General features: G+C 40.9%; 1 pseudogene; it reads left to right on the top strand.

Moving 5' to 3' along the window:
- Window positions 1–12,834, top strand: part of LOC125164804 (28S ribosomal protein S26, mitochondrial-like) — an 81,409-nt pseudogene extending 68,575 nt beyond the window's left edge.
- Window positions 12,835–17,091: the final 4,257 nt, after the last annotated feature.

Genomic DNA, 17,091 nt, shown 5'->3' with positions numbered 1-17,091 from the left:
TCTGTCCCCCCCTTCAAAAATAAATAAACATTAAAATACATATATACATATATGTACGTATATATTCTTTAATTTTAAAAATTCAAATACTGGGGGCGCCTGGGTGGCTCAGGTGGTTAAGTGTCCAACTTCAGCTCAGGTCATGATCTCACAGCTTTTGGGTTCGAGCCCCACGTCAGGCTCTGTGCGGACAGCTCAGAGCCTAGAACCTGCTTCAGATTCTGTCTCCTTCTCTCTGCCCCTCCCCCACCTGCACCCTATCTCTCTCTGTCTCTCAAAAATAAAGGTAAAAAAAAATTATTAAAAATTCAAATACTGATAGAAAAAGAAAAAAGGCAACAAATACAAAGAAGCAATCCAAAAGTGAGCTGGAAAGATAGATTTTTTTACGGATATCCATCTAAATTCAAATGCATCCTCCAGTGGGGCAGGAGCAAGGGAGAGGATGAAGAAGAAGCCACAGTAAGTTTGCAAAATGCTGCAAATTCACTTAGAGTTGTTTACTGACTTCTTCTCCACTGGCTTCCTCTCAAGCTGTAGGGAACATAACAGAGAGCTCTAAACTCTAATTTTTTTTCCACATGGATTCTCCCTTGGGAATTCATGTTGTAATTCGTTAACGTCCCTGTTGTCAATTTTAACCACAGAAGTCACAAAAATCTGTTACGGAAATGTTTGTGCTTCCTCCCGTACAGGCTGACATATTTGGAAGAGTCATCAGAAACACTTTCTGATGAACTGACACAGTTCCCGGGGCACAGGAAGAAAATAAGAACAAGGCTTCCCTCATAGGTCAAAGCAAATGCCACGAAAGGGGAACCAGAGAACAGAACAAGCAGATTTTTGTCTTTTTTTTATTAATTAAACTTTTCTTTTTGAGGTAATTATAAATGTACATGCAGTTGTAGGAAATAATACACAGAGACCTTGTGTGGCCTTTACCCACCTCCCCCAGTGGTAGCATCTTGCAAAACTAAATGACAATATCGCAACCAGGATACCGACAATGATGCCGTCGAGATACAGAACAGCTGCACCACCACAAGGGTCCCTCATGGTAGCCTTTTATAGTCACATCCACCCCCCTCCCTCCTTAACCCCTAGCAACCATTAATCTGATATTTCTATAAGGACAGCAGTACAGAATGCTACAGAAATGGAATCACACAGTATACAATCTTTAGGGATTTAGTTCTCTAGAGATTTCATCCAGGTTGTTGTGTGAATCAAGAGTTTTCTGTTTGTGTTGCTAAGCAGTATTCCATGGTGTGAATGTATCACTGTGTGTTTAACCATTTACCTTTTGGAGAACATCTGGCTTGTTTCCAGATTTGGACTATTACTAATAAAGCTACTGTAATCATGCATGTAGTGGGGCGCCTGGGTGGCGCAGTCGGTTAAGCATCCGACTTCAGCCAGGTCACGATCTCGCGGTCCGGGAGTTCGAGCCCCGCGTCAGGCTCTGGGCTGATGGCTCGGAGCCTGGAGCCTGTTTCCGATTCTGTGTCTCCCTCTCTCTCTGCCCCTCCCCCGTTCATGCTCTGTCTCTCTCTGTCCCAAATAAATAAATAAACGTTGAAAAAAAATTTTTTTAAAAATCATGCATGTAGAGATTTTTGTACACAAGTCTTCATTTCTCTGGAATAAATGCCCAGGAGTACTGTTGCCGGTTTGTATGGCAGCTGTATGTTTAGTTTTACAAGAAACTGCCATATGATTTTCCAGAATGAGTGGCTGTGATATTTTATATTCTCACCAGTAATGTATGGGAGATCCAGCTTCTTCCCATCCTTGCCAACATTGGGTGTTGCCACTAGTTTTTATTTTAGCCATTCTTTTTTTTCTTTTTAATACTTGCTAATTTTTGAAAGAGAGACAGAGTGCAAGCAGGGGAGGGGCAGAGAGAGGGAGACATAGAATCCGAAGCAGGCTCCAGGCTCTGAGCTGTCAGCACAGAGCCTGATGTGGGCTGAAACCCACGAACTGCAAGATCATGACCTGAGCCGATGTTGGACGCTTAACCCACTGAGACACCCAGGTGCCCCATTTTAGCCATGCTAATAGGCATGTGATGATATTTCATTGTGACTTTTATTTGCATGTCCCTAATAGCCAATGCCATTGACAATATTTTCATGTGCTTATTTGCCATCTATATATCTTCTTTGGTGAAATGTTTCTTCATATATATTTTAAAATTTTTGTTAATGTTTATTTACTCTTGAAAGAGAGAGATAGAGCATGAGTGGGGGAGGGGCAGAGAGACAGGGAGACACAGAATCTGAAGCAGGCTCCAGGCTCTGAGGTGTCGGCACAGAACCCGATGCAGGGCTCGAACCCACGATCTGTGAGATCATGACCTGAGTGAAGTTGGTTGCCCAACCGACTGAGCCACCCAGGCGCCCCTGTTTCTTCATATATTCTGCCCATATTCTAACTGGATTGTTTGCTTTTTTACAATTGAATTTTGAGAGTTCTTTATGTATTCTAGGTACTAGTCCTTCGCAGGATACATGGTTTGGAAGTATTTTCTCCCATTCTGGGCTCGTCTTTTCATCCTCTTAACAGAGTCTTTCATAGAACAAAAGTCTTAATTTTGATGAAGTCCAATTTATCAACCTTACTTCTCCAGGACGGCATTTTTAGTGTCAAGTCTAAGAACCCTTTGCCTAGCCATAGATCTTGAAGATTTTCTCCTATTTTTTTTCTAAAAATGTTATAATTGTATAGTTTACACTTAAGTCTGTGATCTATTTTGAGTTGATTTTTATGTAAGGTGTAAGGCAGGTCAAGGTTCGTTTTTCTGTCCATGGATATCCAATTCCTCTACTATCATTTGTTGAAAAAGCTACCTTTCCTCTATTGACTTGCTTTTGCATCTTTCTCAAAAATCACTTGGCATATGCCTGTGGGTTTTATTCCGGGCTCTTCATTTTGTTCCTTTAATCAATTGTCTGCTTTCTACCAGTGCTGTACGGTCTTGATTAATATTGCTACATAAGAAGTCTTGAAATTGGATAGACTGATTTGTCCCACTGTATTCTTTTCCAAAATTGCTTTCGTTATTTCAATTTCTTTGCCTTTTCTCATAAATTCTAACCTTATCTGTATTGAAAAAAGTAAGTCTCAATGAGATTTTGATAGGAATTGCATTAGATTTTTCTGTCAGTTTGGGGAGAATTGTCATCTTTGCTATGCTGAGTTTTCTTCCATGAACATATGCCTCTCCATTTATTTGGTTTGTTTTGACTTCTTTCATCAGCTTTGTGTCGTTTTCAGCATACACATCCTGTACATGTTTTATGAGATTTACACTTAAGTATTACTTTTTTTCCTAAGCAGCTGTAAATGGCATAGTATTTTTAATTTCAGTGTCTACATGTTCATTGCTCCCAGATAGAAATACAATTGATTTTTGAGTGTTTACATTGTATCGTGTAAATATTTAAACTCATTTATTAGTTCCAGGAGGTTTTTTGTAGATTTCTTAGGACCAAGAAAATCATATTATTTGCAAATAGGCACAATTTTATTTCTTCCTTTGCATCTGTATGCATTTTACTTCTTTCTCCTCTCTTATTGTCCTGGATGAAATTTCTAGTACTATAATTGAATAAAAGTGGTGAAAGTAGGTATATTTGCCTTGTTCCCAAAACTGGGGAGTGTTATGGGCCAAAATTGTGGTCCCCCCCCGCCACAATTCCTATACTAAATTCCTAATCTTCAGAACCTCAGAATGTGACTTTATGTGGAGACAGGGTCTTTAAATTTGTAAATAAATTAAGTGAGATACTTAGGGTGGGCCCTAATCCAATATGACTAATATCCTTATTAGGAGAGATTAAGGACAACAGGTGCCTGGGTGGCTCAGTCGGTTAAGCGGTTAGTACTTCAGCTCAGGTCATGATCTCACAGTTCATGACTTCAAGCCCCATGTTGGGCTCTGTGATCAGCTCAGAGCCTAGAGCTTGCTTCAGATTCTGTGTCTCCCTCACTCTCTGCCCCACCCTTGCTAGTGTTCTGTCTCTCTCTCAAAAATAAACATTAGGAAAAAAAATTTTTTAAGAAGAGATTAGGACACAGACTCATAGAGGGAAGACTATGTTAAGACACCACAGAAGATGGACATCTGCAAGCCGAGGAGAGAGGCCTCATAAGAAATCACCCCTGTTAACACTTTGCTATAGCTTCTAGAATTGTGAGAAAATAAGTTTCTGTTATTTAAGCCACTGAGTCTGGTACTTTGTTATGGCAGTTCTAGCAAACTCATACAGGGGTAAAGCATGCATGCACTTTTTCACCATTATGTATAATGTTAGCTGTAAGTTTTTTGTAGATGTTCTTTACCCACTTGAGGAAGTTCTCACCTATTCCTATTTTTTCTGAGAATTTTTATCATAAATGGGTGTTAAATTTTGTGAAATGCTCTTTCTGCATCAATTAATGTGATTATGTGATTTTCTTTAGCTTGTTACCATGGTAGATTATATTTGATTCATTTTCCTCGCTAGATGATTCTCATTGCATCTCTAGAATAAATAAGTCTTTGTATATATTGTATATACTGCTGAAATCTATTTGCTAATATTTTGTTAAAGAGTTTTACATCTATAGAGGAATGAAACCTGACCACGTTTTTACACCATACACAAAAATAAATTAAAAATGGATGAAAGACCTAAATGTAAGATAGGAAACCATCAAAATCGTAGAGGAGAACACAGGCCGCAATCTCTTTGACCTCTGCCATAGCAACTTCTCACTAGACATATCTTTGGAGACAAGGGAAACAAAAGCAAAAATGAACTATTGGGACTTCATCAAGATAAAAATACTCTGCACAGTGAAGGAAACAATCAATAAGACTAAAAGGCAACCTACAGAACGAGAGAAGATATTTGCAAATGACATATTGGATAAAGAGTTAGTACCCAAAATTTATAAAGAACTTATCAAGCTCAATACCCAAAAAACAAATAATCCGGTTAAGAAACGGGCAGAAGACATGAATACGTTTTTCCAAAGAGGACATTCAGATGGATAACAGACACCTGAAGAGATGCTCAACATCACTCATCATTGAGGAAATACAAATAAAAACCATGATGAGATAACACCTCACACTTGTCAGAATAGCTAAGATTAGTAGCACAGGAAACAACATGTGTTGGTGAGGATGTGGAGAAAGGGGAACCCTCTTACAATATTGGTGGGAATGCAAACTGCTGCAGGCACTCTGGAAAACAGTATGGAGGTTCCTCAAAAAGTTAAAAATAGAACTACCCTATGACCTAGCAGCTGCAGTGCTAGGTATTTACCCAAAGGATAAAAAATACAGATTTGAAGGAGCACATGCACCCTGATGGTTATAGCAGCATTATCAACAATAGCCAAACTATGGAAAGAGCCCATTCATCGACTGATGGATGTATAAAGAAGATGTGGTATGTATGTACATATGCATATATGTGTGTGTGTGTATATATATATATATATATATATATATATATATGCAATGGAATATTAGCCATCAAAAAGAATGAAATCTTGCCATTTGCAACAACATGGATGGAGCTACAATGTATTATGCTAAGCAAAATAAGTCAGTCAGAGAAAGACAAATACCATATTATTTCACTCATATGTGGAATTTAAGAAACAAAACAGATGAACATAGGGGAAGGGAAAAAGAGAAAGAGAAGCAAACCATGAGACTCTTACTGATAGAGAACAAGCTGAGGGTTGATGGAAGGAAGTGGGTGGGGGGTGGGCTAAATGGGCAGTGGGTATTAAAGAGGGCACTTGTTATGATGAACACTGGATGTTATACGCAAGTGATGAATCACTAAATTCTACTCCTGAAACCAATATTACACTATATGTTAACCAACTTGAATTTAAATAAAATTTTGGGGAAAAAAAAAAGAGCTTTGCATTTATATTCATTAGGGATATGGGTCTATACTTTTCTTTTTTGTACTGTCTTTATCTGGTTCTGGTATAAGATAATACTAGCTTCACAAAATGAATCATGAAGTGTTTCCTCTTCTTCTAAAGAAAATGCATAAAATAAAAAAAATTTAAAAAAGAGGGGCACCTGGGTAGCTCAGTCAGTTAAACATCCAACTCTTGATTTCAGCTCAGGTCTTGATCTCACCATCGCCATTTGTGAGATTGAGCCCGAAGTAGGGCTCTTTGCTGACAGCTTAGAGCCTGCTTGTGGTTCCCTCTCTCCCTCTCTCTACCCTTCATCCACTTGAGCAAGCACTCTTGCGCATTCTCTCTCTAGCTCTTTCTCTCTTGCTCTCTCTCAAAATTAAATACTTAAATAAAAAGTAATTGAATAAATTTTTTATTCGTTTTTTTTATTTTTTTTATTTTTAAAAAAAATTTTTTTTAACGTTTATTTATTTTTGAGACAGAGAGAGACAGAGCATGAACGGGGGAGGGTCAGAGAGAGAGGGAGACACAGAATCGGAAGCAGGCTCCAGGCTCTGAGCCATCAGCCCAGAGCCCGACGCGGGGCTCGAACTCACGGACGGCGAGATCGTGACCTGAGCTGAAGTCGGCCGCCCAACCAACTGAGCCACCCAGGCGCCCCTCTTTTTTTTTTTTTTTTTTTAGAGAGAGAGAGAGAGAGAGAGAGAGAGAGAGCGAGCTTGTGAGTGGAGAGAGGGACAGACAGAGAGAATCTCAAGCAGGCTCCACCCTCAACTGACTGACATCCAGGTGCCCAGTGTTCATTCGTTTTAAATGTTTGGTAGAATTCTCCAGTGAAATTATCCAGGTTTGTAGATTTCTTTCTTGGAAATACTTACATTATGAATTTAACTTCCTCAATAGTTATAGAGGTATTCAAATTATCTATTTCAGATTGGATGAACTGTGATCGTTTGTGTTTTTTAAGGAATGGTCGTTCCATCTACGTTATCAAATGGGTGTTTGTAGAGTTGTACTTATTCCTCTCCTTTTATTCCATTTATTTTTAAACTTGATGATGTACTTAATTTTATTCCAAAGTGGAAGAGTTTTTTTCTTATAGTAAAACTAAAAACATACTTATAGTAAAAAAAAAAAAAAAATCATACAATAGAGAATAGAAATAGGAAGCAAATCTAACCAATCAAGACTGTTAACACTGTAGTGAAGAACTGTTCAGATATCTATCCATTGTCTACCTACACACAAGCACACACATGTATATTTAAATACACATTTTTATAAAAATTGAATCATACTATGCATGCCCATCTGTAACCATCTCTTTCATTCAGCCATATGTGATATAAATCTTTCTACATCAATGAAGATCTGTATGTTCATTTATAATGACAAGACCTTTCATGGTGTAAATATATCATAATTTACGTAGCTCAATCTGATACTTTAGTTAGACAAAAAACTAAAGTGTTTCTAGTGTTTTAATTCTATAAACAACACTGTGGTGAACATCCTTGTGCATATGTATCTTACCACATCTGTGTGATTCACTCCTTAGAATTATGCCCTAAGAGAAAGATGGCTGGTGTGTTCATTTAAAATTCTGATACATAGGGTCAAACCACATCCCACAAAAATGCATTTTTCCACCATCACGTTGGAAACACAGGATATTATCATTCTTTTTTTCCCCTCTTTGCCAATCTGATATGTGAAAAAGGATCAGGATTTTTTTTTGTTGTTCTGGTAGTAGTTATTGCCTTGCTTCTTTAATTACTGATGAGGTTGATGTGTTCATGGTTATTTGTCTTGTCATTTGTATTTCTTTAGGAGCCACCTAGACAACGTAGGTTTTAAATAAATGGTTTTATCTGACACTCTGCAGGGTTAATTTTAAGAATATGGAAAATAAGGTCCCAGGGCACCTGGGCGGGTCAGTAGGTTAAGCATTTGACTTTGGCTCAGGTCACGATCTCATGGTTCCTGAGTTCGATCCCCAAATCAGGCTCTCTGCTATCAGCACAGAGCCCACTTCGGATCCTCTATTCCCCTTTCTGTCTGCCCCTCCCACACACACACTCTCTCTGTCTAAAAAATAAATAAGCACTAAAAAAATAAGTTGAGTGGTGATAAAAAATTTTTAAAAAAAGATCCAGCTTTAATACCTGTCCCAAATGCCATGGCAGTGTGATAATTTTACTGAAAATTGTTCTTATTTCCTTCATTAAAAAAATAATAATAATAACCCAGTTGGGGATAGATGGTGGTAAGGTTGCATAACAATACAAATATATTTAATGCCACTGAAATGTATACTTAAAAGCAGCTAAAGTAAACTTTATATTCTGTATATTTTATCAGAATTAAAATATAATCTAGTTGGGGATGATAGATACAGACACAGACACAAAGACAGTGATGCTTATACACACATACACATATATAAGAATTTATATATACACTTATATAAATTTTTACTTTATTACTTTATAATGAAAGGATTGGTTCTCAATGTACTCTCCTCAAAAGGAAAAAAAATGAGTAAAGAAAACATGTCTAATATCTCTCTTTTCTCTTCAATGCTCTAAGAAACATGGGCTTCTTAAAAGATTAAATCTATCTTTATTTTGAGGTTTATAAAATAGAAAGTCTTGTCATGAATAAATTGGACAGGAAGTCGAGGGCACATTAGAGAAACATAAATAAATTATATTCTCATCCTAAAGACTGCTGATACTGCTGTAAATTTACTTCAGAGAAGACAGTTATTCTATATCAAACTTTTGGGATAACAAGGCTTTTTAAGTTCCGTTTATGCTTCTTTTCTGGTCCAGAAGACTTAGAGGTCTTCTTCCTGCTACTTGCTGATTTTTTTTTTTTTTTGTAATTTCATCTGGTATTTTGCTCATATTTCACTATTCTCTGTCATTTTCATGGACTGATACCATGAACTGATATTTCCTCAGTTCTTGTGACACAGGTCCTGTGGCCGGATCATTAAGTCATCACCCATTAACTGGCACTTCCCATTAGCCCAGTAAACCATGGTCAAAGTCTAGAAAAGTCTGGAGAAGGAGGTAAGACCTCTCCCAGCCCTTAGGGCCCTGAAGCCCGAGTCTTCCTATCACCTCTCCGCTCTCCTCACACATACACGGGGCTTTTCCATAATGCTGGGATCCAGAAAGAAAAGACTCCTGTGGTTATGAAGAGGGGAATTGAAAGTGGAGAGTTTCTAGCAATCCTTATCAAAATAACACTAGTATTCCTCACAGAGCTAGAACAAACAATCCTAAAACTTGTATGGAACCAGAAAAGACCCCGAATAGCCAAAGCAATCCTGAAAAAGAAAACCAAAGCTGGAGGCATCACAATTCCAGACTTCAAGCTGTATTACACAGCTGTAATCATCAAGACAGTATGGTACTGGCACAAAACAGATCAATGGAACAGAATAGAGAACTCAGAAATGGACCCACATATGTATGGCCAACTAATCTTTGACAGAGCAGGAAAGAATATCTAATGGAATAAACACAGTCTCTTCTGCAAGTGGTGCTGGGAAAGCTGGACAGCGACATGCAGAAAAATGAACCTGGACCAGTTTGTTACCCCATACACAAAAATAAATTTAAATGGTTGAAAGACCTAAATGTTAAGACAGGAAGCACCAAAATCCTTGGGGAGAAAGCAGGCAGAAACCTCTTTGAGCTTGGCCGCAACAACTTCTTACTCAACACGTTTCCAGAGGCAAGGGAAACAAAAGCAGAAATGAACTACTGGAACCTTATCAAAATAAAAAGCTTCTGCACAGCGAAGGAAACAATCAGCAAAACTAAAAGGCAACCGACAGAATGGGAGAAGATATTTACAAATGACATATCAGATAAAGGGCTGGTATCCAAAATCTATAAAGAACTTATCAAACTCAACACTCAAAAAACAAATAACCCAGTGGAGAAATGGGCAAAAGACATGAATAGACACTTCTCCCAAAAAGACATCTAGATGGCCAACCGACACATGAAAAAATGCTCAACATCACTCATCATCAGGGAAATACAAACCAAAACCACAATGAGATACCACCTTACACCTGCCAGAATGGCTAACATTAGCAATGGCTAACTCAGGCAACAACAAATGTTGGCGAGAATGCAGAGAAAGAGGATCTCTTTTGCATTGTTGGTGGGAATGCAAGCTGGTGCAGCCATTCTGGAAAACGGCATGGAGATTCCTCAAAAAACTAAAAATAGAATTACCCTACAACCCAGCAATTGCACTACTAGGCATTTATCCAAGGGATACAGGTGTGCTGTTTTGAAGGGACACATGCACCCCCATGTTTATAGCAGCACTATCAACAATAGCCAAACTATGGAAAGAGCCCAAATGTCCATCGATGATGAATGGATAAAGAAGATGTGGTATATATATACAATGGAGTATTACTCAGCAATCAAAAAAAAAATGAAATCTTGCTGTTTGCAACTATGTGAATGGAACTAGAGGGTATTATGCTAAGCAAAATTAGAGAAAGACAATTATCATATGACTTCACTCATATGAAGAATTTAAGATACAAAACAGATGAATATAAGGGAAGGGAAGCAAACATAATATAAAAAGTGCGGGGGACGAAACATAAGAGACTCTTAAATATGGAGAACAAACAGAGGGTTGCTGGAGGGGTTGTGGGAGGGGGGATGGGCTAAATGGGTGAGGGGCATTAAGGAATCTACTCCTGAAATCATTGTTGCACTATATGCTAACTAATTTGGATGTAAACTTACAAAGAAAGAAAGAAAGAAAGAAAGAAAGAAAGAAAGAAAGAAAGAAAGAAAGAAAGAAAAAGATAAAAGAAGAGAAGAGAAGAGAAGAGAAGAGAAGAGAAGAGAAGAGAGAAAGAAAGTGGAGTTTCCTGCTCCTGCTGTTTGCATAAAAGGTGCTGCCTTCGCTAGGAAGTCACTAGGGAAACAACAGAATCTGATTCCATTGATACTATATCCCCTTACAACACCTTCTCCACCCAGCCAGATGTTTTGTGTTTTATATGCTATGTTTTTAAATGTGTTTTATATTTAAGAACATCAATCAGATATTGTTTCTTTGTTGCTTAGTCTCCGATGGCTTTCTATTGCTCTTAGAATAATATCGAAATTCTTTATTCGACAGTTGTGATGTGGCTCTCATCACACTGGCTCCTTCTGTCCCTCAAAGTCATTGATTTTCCCACCCCAAGGCCATTCATTACCCTGGCAGTTCCCTGCCCCAGCTCTTCCCGCATGGGGGCTCATTGTCATCCTTCAGTCTCAGATCAAATGTTACTTTCTATCACATGGTCTTACCTTCTTCATAGCATTGACCACACTGTGTAATTGTCCCATTGATTTCGCTGACCTATTAATCTGTGTCTTTTCCCTGAACTAGAATGTAAACTTCATAAGGCTCTGTTGTCTGTCTTGTTCACTCACTGTTGTGCACCCAGCACCTAGCACTGCCTGCAGTAAAGGATGCTCAGTAAAAGTGTGTGTTGGATAGACAAATGAATGAGTGCTTAAAAATCCCTATACCCTCTGCCCCAAATCATAGTGGCCATGAAAACTGAGCATACCACGTTGTAGGAAAAGAAGTAACATGCAAACCAAGAATTCACAGTCTGAAGTTTCTTCTCAGAGAAAAAGGCAAATACTCAATGTGCTAAGAATTACAGTTAAGAAAGTGTCTCGGTCCCATCCCCAAAATAGATAAAATTGGGATAAATTTACCGTTTGAAAAGAGAACGCCAATGGCTAGTACCCACATCTTCCAGGTGTTGAAAAGATCAGGTGCTTGGGGCGCCTGGGTGGCTTCGTCGGTTAAGCGTCTGACTTCAGCTCAGGTCATGATCTCGCAGCTCGTGGGTTCAAGCCCCCCATCGGGCTCTGTGCTGACAGCTCAGAGCCTGGAGCCTGCTTCGGATTCTGTGTCGCTCTCTCGCTCTGCCCCTCCCCTGCTCATGCTCTGTCTTTCCCCTTCTCTCAAGAATAAATTAACATTAAAAAAAAAAAAAAAAAAAAAAAAAGCTTAAGAAAAGATCAGGTGCTTGCTAAATCTCCACTTAGGGTGTATCTTCAGGAAGACATGACTGGAGCACAGACATGTTACAAAACGTAAGCTTCTTGGAGGCCTGGGTGCGGGGCCCCGTGCGGGCCTCCGAGCCCCGCTGCTGCTGCCCATGCGCGGCCACAAGACCCGCCAGGACCCGCCGGCCAAGTGCAAGGGGCCAAGTGCAAGGGTGGGTGCGTGGCGACCCGCCCGTGGTGGATCCGGTTGAGTCCCGCCAGACGGTGCGCGCCCCCAGGTGTGTGTGACAGGGAAGAGGCTGCCGTCGGCCCCGTGGGTGGTGTGTCGAAGCTGGCGCGCCCAGAGGGCGCCGACTTTGCGCGCGTCTCCGCCCGGGCTGGAGTTGGCTTCGCTTCCGAGATGCAGAAGAAGGTGCACGAGGCCCGGGCGCTGTCCCGGCAGAGCGCAAGGTGCTGCGGGATACCGCTGAGCACCGCGACCTGAGGGCCTGGAACCAGGCGGAGAACCAGCTGCTGCTCCGGCTGAGCGATTGGCGAGGCTGCGGCAGGAGGCGCCTGAGCAGAAGCAGCGGCAGGTGCAGCAGAAGGCGGCCCGTGCAGCTCAAGGAGCAGGAAGTGCTGCAGCTGCAGGAGGAGGCAAAAACATTTCATCACCCAAGACAACCTGGAGGTGGGGGTGGAAGAAGCGCTGGACTCCCAGAAGAGCTACAGCCAGGCCATCACCAGAGAGGAGCTGGTGGGCAGGTCCCGGCACAAGGGCTCTGAAGTGCCCAGTGAGGACAGTACCCACCCAGGGCCCATGTGTGTATGCGGGTGGGAGGGTTGGGCCTGATCTGGAATCAACCAGTTTCTTATGAAGAAGGAGGCTCAACCTGTCCCGGTGGGGCCCTTACATGGTGGCCTCTGCAGCCATCACTTGGTCAGAAACTCCCATACGCAGTTTCCTGTGCTGCATGCACGTACAACTCAGCAAAGCACCAGACCTTAGAGGTTTCCATCTCACGGAGGAGCAGAACGGACCGTAGTCCCCCAGGCAGCCACGTCATCTACTCAGTGGTCATGGAGGGCAGTGGTTGGCAAATTACAGTCCTTGGGCCCAATCTGGCCTGCTGCCTATTTTTGTAAATAAAATGTGTTGGAACACATGCACACTCACAAAGAAACTTAAACTTCTTTTTAAGACGTACCTAGAGGGCTGTGGCTCAAATGGGGTCTTAAAAAATGAGCACCAGAAGAAAGAATCTGCCTATGTTTCTCAAACACTGTGTATTCTTGGGAAAAGCATACCTGTTTCTTAATAACCAGTCCTTCTTTATAATTATTCTGCAAAAGTGAAAAGTAATCCTTTCATAGCTAGCAAGACCAGGAGCCATTGAGAAAGGGACCCAATTGCTCAGTGCTGCTGAGGCACCTCCTGTTCCTTCTGTCCTGCTGGCCCAGGCACTTGGGCAGATGCCCAGGTGCCTTGGGCAGGCTCCTTCCAAGGAAACTGAGTAAGAGTTACCTGGGAGAGGGACACCTGGGTGGCTCAGCCACTTAAACATCCGACTCGGTTTCCGCTCGGGTCATGACCTCATAGGTTTGTGGGATGGAGCCCCACTTCTGGCTCTGCGCTCACAGTGCGGAGCCTGCTTGGGATCCTTGCTCCCCGTTTCTCTTGCTGCCCCTCCCTCCCTCCCCCCTCTCTCTGCCCCTCCCCCAACTTGTGCTTTCACTCTCTCTCAAAATAAATAAAAACTAAAAAAAAAAAAAAAAAAAAAGAGTTATCTGGAAGGGAAGGAGGAGTCACAAGTGAGGCTGTTCTGTTGTTTGAATGATTGATTAAATGTCTTAAAGGGAGGTTGTATATATGTATTACCATAAAAAGAGAAAACAACCTTACTTGAAAAACAAACCTCTAATTTATCTTCTCAGAATGAGATTGTCTTCCTGGGTAAGAGCCACTTGAAAAATAATTTATCTTTTTCATGAATGTACATTTACCACACAATCCAGCAACTGTACTCCTAGGCATTTATCCAAGTCCACACAAAGACTAGCACATGAATGTCCAAAGGACTTGGTTCTTTTTTTTTTTTTTTAAGTTTGTTTGAGAGACACAGATACAATGTGAGCAGGGGAGAGGCAGAGAGAGGGGGGGTAGAGAGAGAGAGAATTCTAAGCAGGCTCCAAGCTACCAGTACAGAGCCTGATGCAGGGATCAAACTCACAAACCATGAGATCATGACCTGAGCTGAAACCAAGAGTTGGACACTTAATCAACTGAGCCATCCAGGAGCTCCAAAAGGACTTTATTCTTAAAAGCCAAAGCTGGACACAATTCAAATGTCCAATAACAGGTGAGTGAATAAACAAACTGTAGTATATATGGAATACTTTCCAATAATAACATGAGGGGAACTAAAGAGACACACAACAGGGCACCTGGGTGGCTCAGCCAGTTAAGGGCTGACTTCAGCTCAGGTCATGATCTTACAATTTGTGGGTTCGAGCCCTGCATCAGACCCTAACAAACAGCTCATACCTTGGAGCCTGCTTCAGATTCAGATTCTCTCTCTCTGCCCCTCCCCTACTTGTGCTCTCTCTCTCTCTGTCTCTCTCTTTGTCTCTCAAAAATAAAAAAAAATAAACATTAAGAAAAAGAGAGAGAAAGAGAGGGGGCACCTGGGTGGTTCAGTTGATTAAGCATCCAACTTCAGCTCAGGTCATGATCTCACAGTTCCAGAGTTCGAGCCCCACATCGGGCTCTGCACTGACAGCTCAGAACCTGGAACCTGCTTCGGATTCTGTGCTTCCCTCTCTCTCTCTGTCCCTTCCCTACTCGTGCTCGCTCTCTCTCTCTCTCTCAAAAATAAATAAACATTTAAAAAAAAGAGTTGGGGTGCCTGGGTGGCTCAGTTGGTTAAGCGTCCAACTCTTGATTTTGGCTCAGGTCATGATCTCACAGTTGGTGAGTTTGAGCCTCACATTGGGCTCTATGTTGATGGCACAGAGACCCCTTGGAATTCTCTCTGTCTCCCTCTCTGCACCTCCCCCACTCATGCTCATTCTCTCTCAAAATAAATACTTTAAAAAATTTCTTTAAAAAGAGACACCCACAACAACATGGATGAATCACAAAAGCAGTATGCTGAAGAATATATGGTGTATATTTCATTTATATAAAACCCTAGAAAAAGCAAACTGAAAATATAACAATATACAAGAGATCAGTGGTTGCCTGAGGTCAGGATTTGGGAGTAAGGCTTTACTAGGAAGGAACACAAGGGAACTTTTCAGGGGATTAGTAATGTTCTCATCTTTATTGTGTTGGTGATTACAGAAGTGTATACATTTGTCAAAACTCAGAACTGCACACTTAAAAATGGAGGCAAATTTTGAAGACACTGGACTGTGAGATGTTTAAAGAATTCGAACTAATCCTGACGTCATCAAGGAAATATAAAAGGGATTTTTAGGTAAATACAAAGGCAAGGAAACCATTCAGGAGGTAATGAAATGCGCCAAGTATAAGCTGTTAAGTGCCTGAACTAGTGAAATACAGTGAAGTAAGGGCAGTGGTGTGTGGTAAATGTTTAACAAACATCTGGGGGTGGGAGAAGACCTGATTTTGTAGCATCTGCCCATTTCCCAGGATAAATATTCCCACCATGGCTATTTTCCAGCTACCAATGTGATGTTACTGAACAGGGTTTGAAAAGAGATGCTCACGGGGCACCTGGGTGGCTCAGTCGGTTTAACATCTGTCTGACTCTTGATTTCGGCTCAGGTCATGAGCTTGAGGTTCTTGAGATCGAGCCCCGCGTCAAGCTCCTCTGGCGGCATGGAGGCCTGTTTGGAATGCTATCTCTCCCTGTCTCTCTGCCTCTCCCCCCATCCCACGCACGCGTGCATGTGTTCCCTCTCCCTCTTTCAAAATAAGTAAACTTAAAATAAACAGTAAGAAACAAAAGAGGTGCTCACAATTGGCCCTTATGAGTCAGTGCAAGCCAGCCCCAGCACACAACAGAGTAGAAGGCCTTGTTAGATTTGAGAAAAATGGTTAAAATATTTGCATGTGTTAGGGTAAGGCAAACTGCACTAACAAATGGATTTTAAAATTTAGTGGTTCAAAACCAAACTTTTTTTTTTTTTTCCAAATAATATTCAGGGGCAGAGATCCCAAGTTGGTGAGGGCTCTGGTTCACATAGTCATTCAGGGACCCAGGCTGACTGAGTCTCAACCATTTTTAATACATTGCTTCCCAAGCCACTCTGGCCATCACTGGAAAGGCCAATTTAGCCCCTGAGAGGAAGAAAGAAAGAAGATAAAGGAATGTGCGTGGGATATTTTATAGATCAGGCTTAGAAGTAGCATGTATCATGCCCTGCTTATATTCCTTTAGAAAACGTAGTCACCTGGCTCTATCTAACTCCAAGGGAGACTGAGAAATGTTATAAAGCTGGGAAGCAAAATGGGAGAAAGAGAGAGAGTATTCTGGAGCTCGAATGGCAGTCTGTGCTACTTTGAGAGATTCTGAGAAAGTAAGGCTGCCAGATAAAAGAGAAAATGCCTGGTTAAATTTGAATTTCAAAGGGAAAAACTAAATAATTTTGCGGTATAGGTATTCCCAAATATTACACAAGACATACTTCTGCTAAAAAAAGTATTTTTAATTTATCTGAAACTCAGATTTAACTGAGCACTTGCATTTTTATTTACCAATCTGGTAAGGGTAATTGCCAGGTTACAGAATTGGATGAAATGATCCTTGATAATGCTATTATCTGGAGGAAAAATGACAATTTGAGGAGAATCAAACACACGAGAGATCCACTATAAGCTGCAATGCCAGCTCATTAATTTAAAAATGGGACAGGCGTTTGGTAGTATTAACTAATATTTGTCATTGGTACAGGTCATTCTGGGTACTTCTAAGATAGTGCGGTCAAGAAACAATAATCATAGATCAAGAAAGCAGGATGGAAGAAATAGCATTAGGGTAAGCTACAAAAACGATTTCCAAGATACATCAAGTAAAAAACAAGCAAGGCACAGAGTAATGTGTACATGTGTGGCTTGTCTATGTGTGGAATATCTGGAAGGAAA

This window comes from Prionailurus viverrinus, chromosome B1, assembly GCF_022837055.1.
Source record: "Prionailurus viverrinus isolate Anna chromosome B1, UM_Priviv_1.0, whole genome shotgun sequence".
NCBI classification, from domain to species: Eukaryota; Metazoa; Chordata; class Mammalia; order Carnivora; family Felidae; genus Prionailurus; species Prionailurus viverrinus.
Note: the sequence above shows the minus strand (reverse complement) of the source record. Positions and strands in the feature narration are given on the sequence as shown.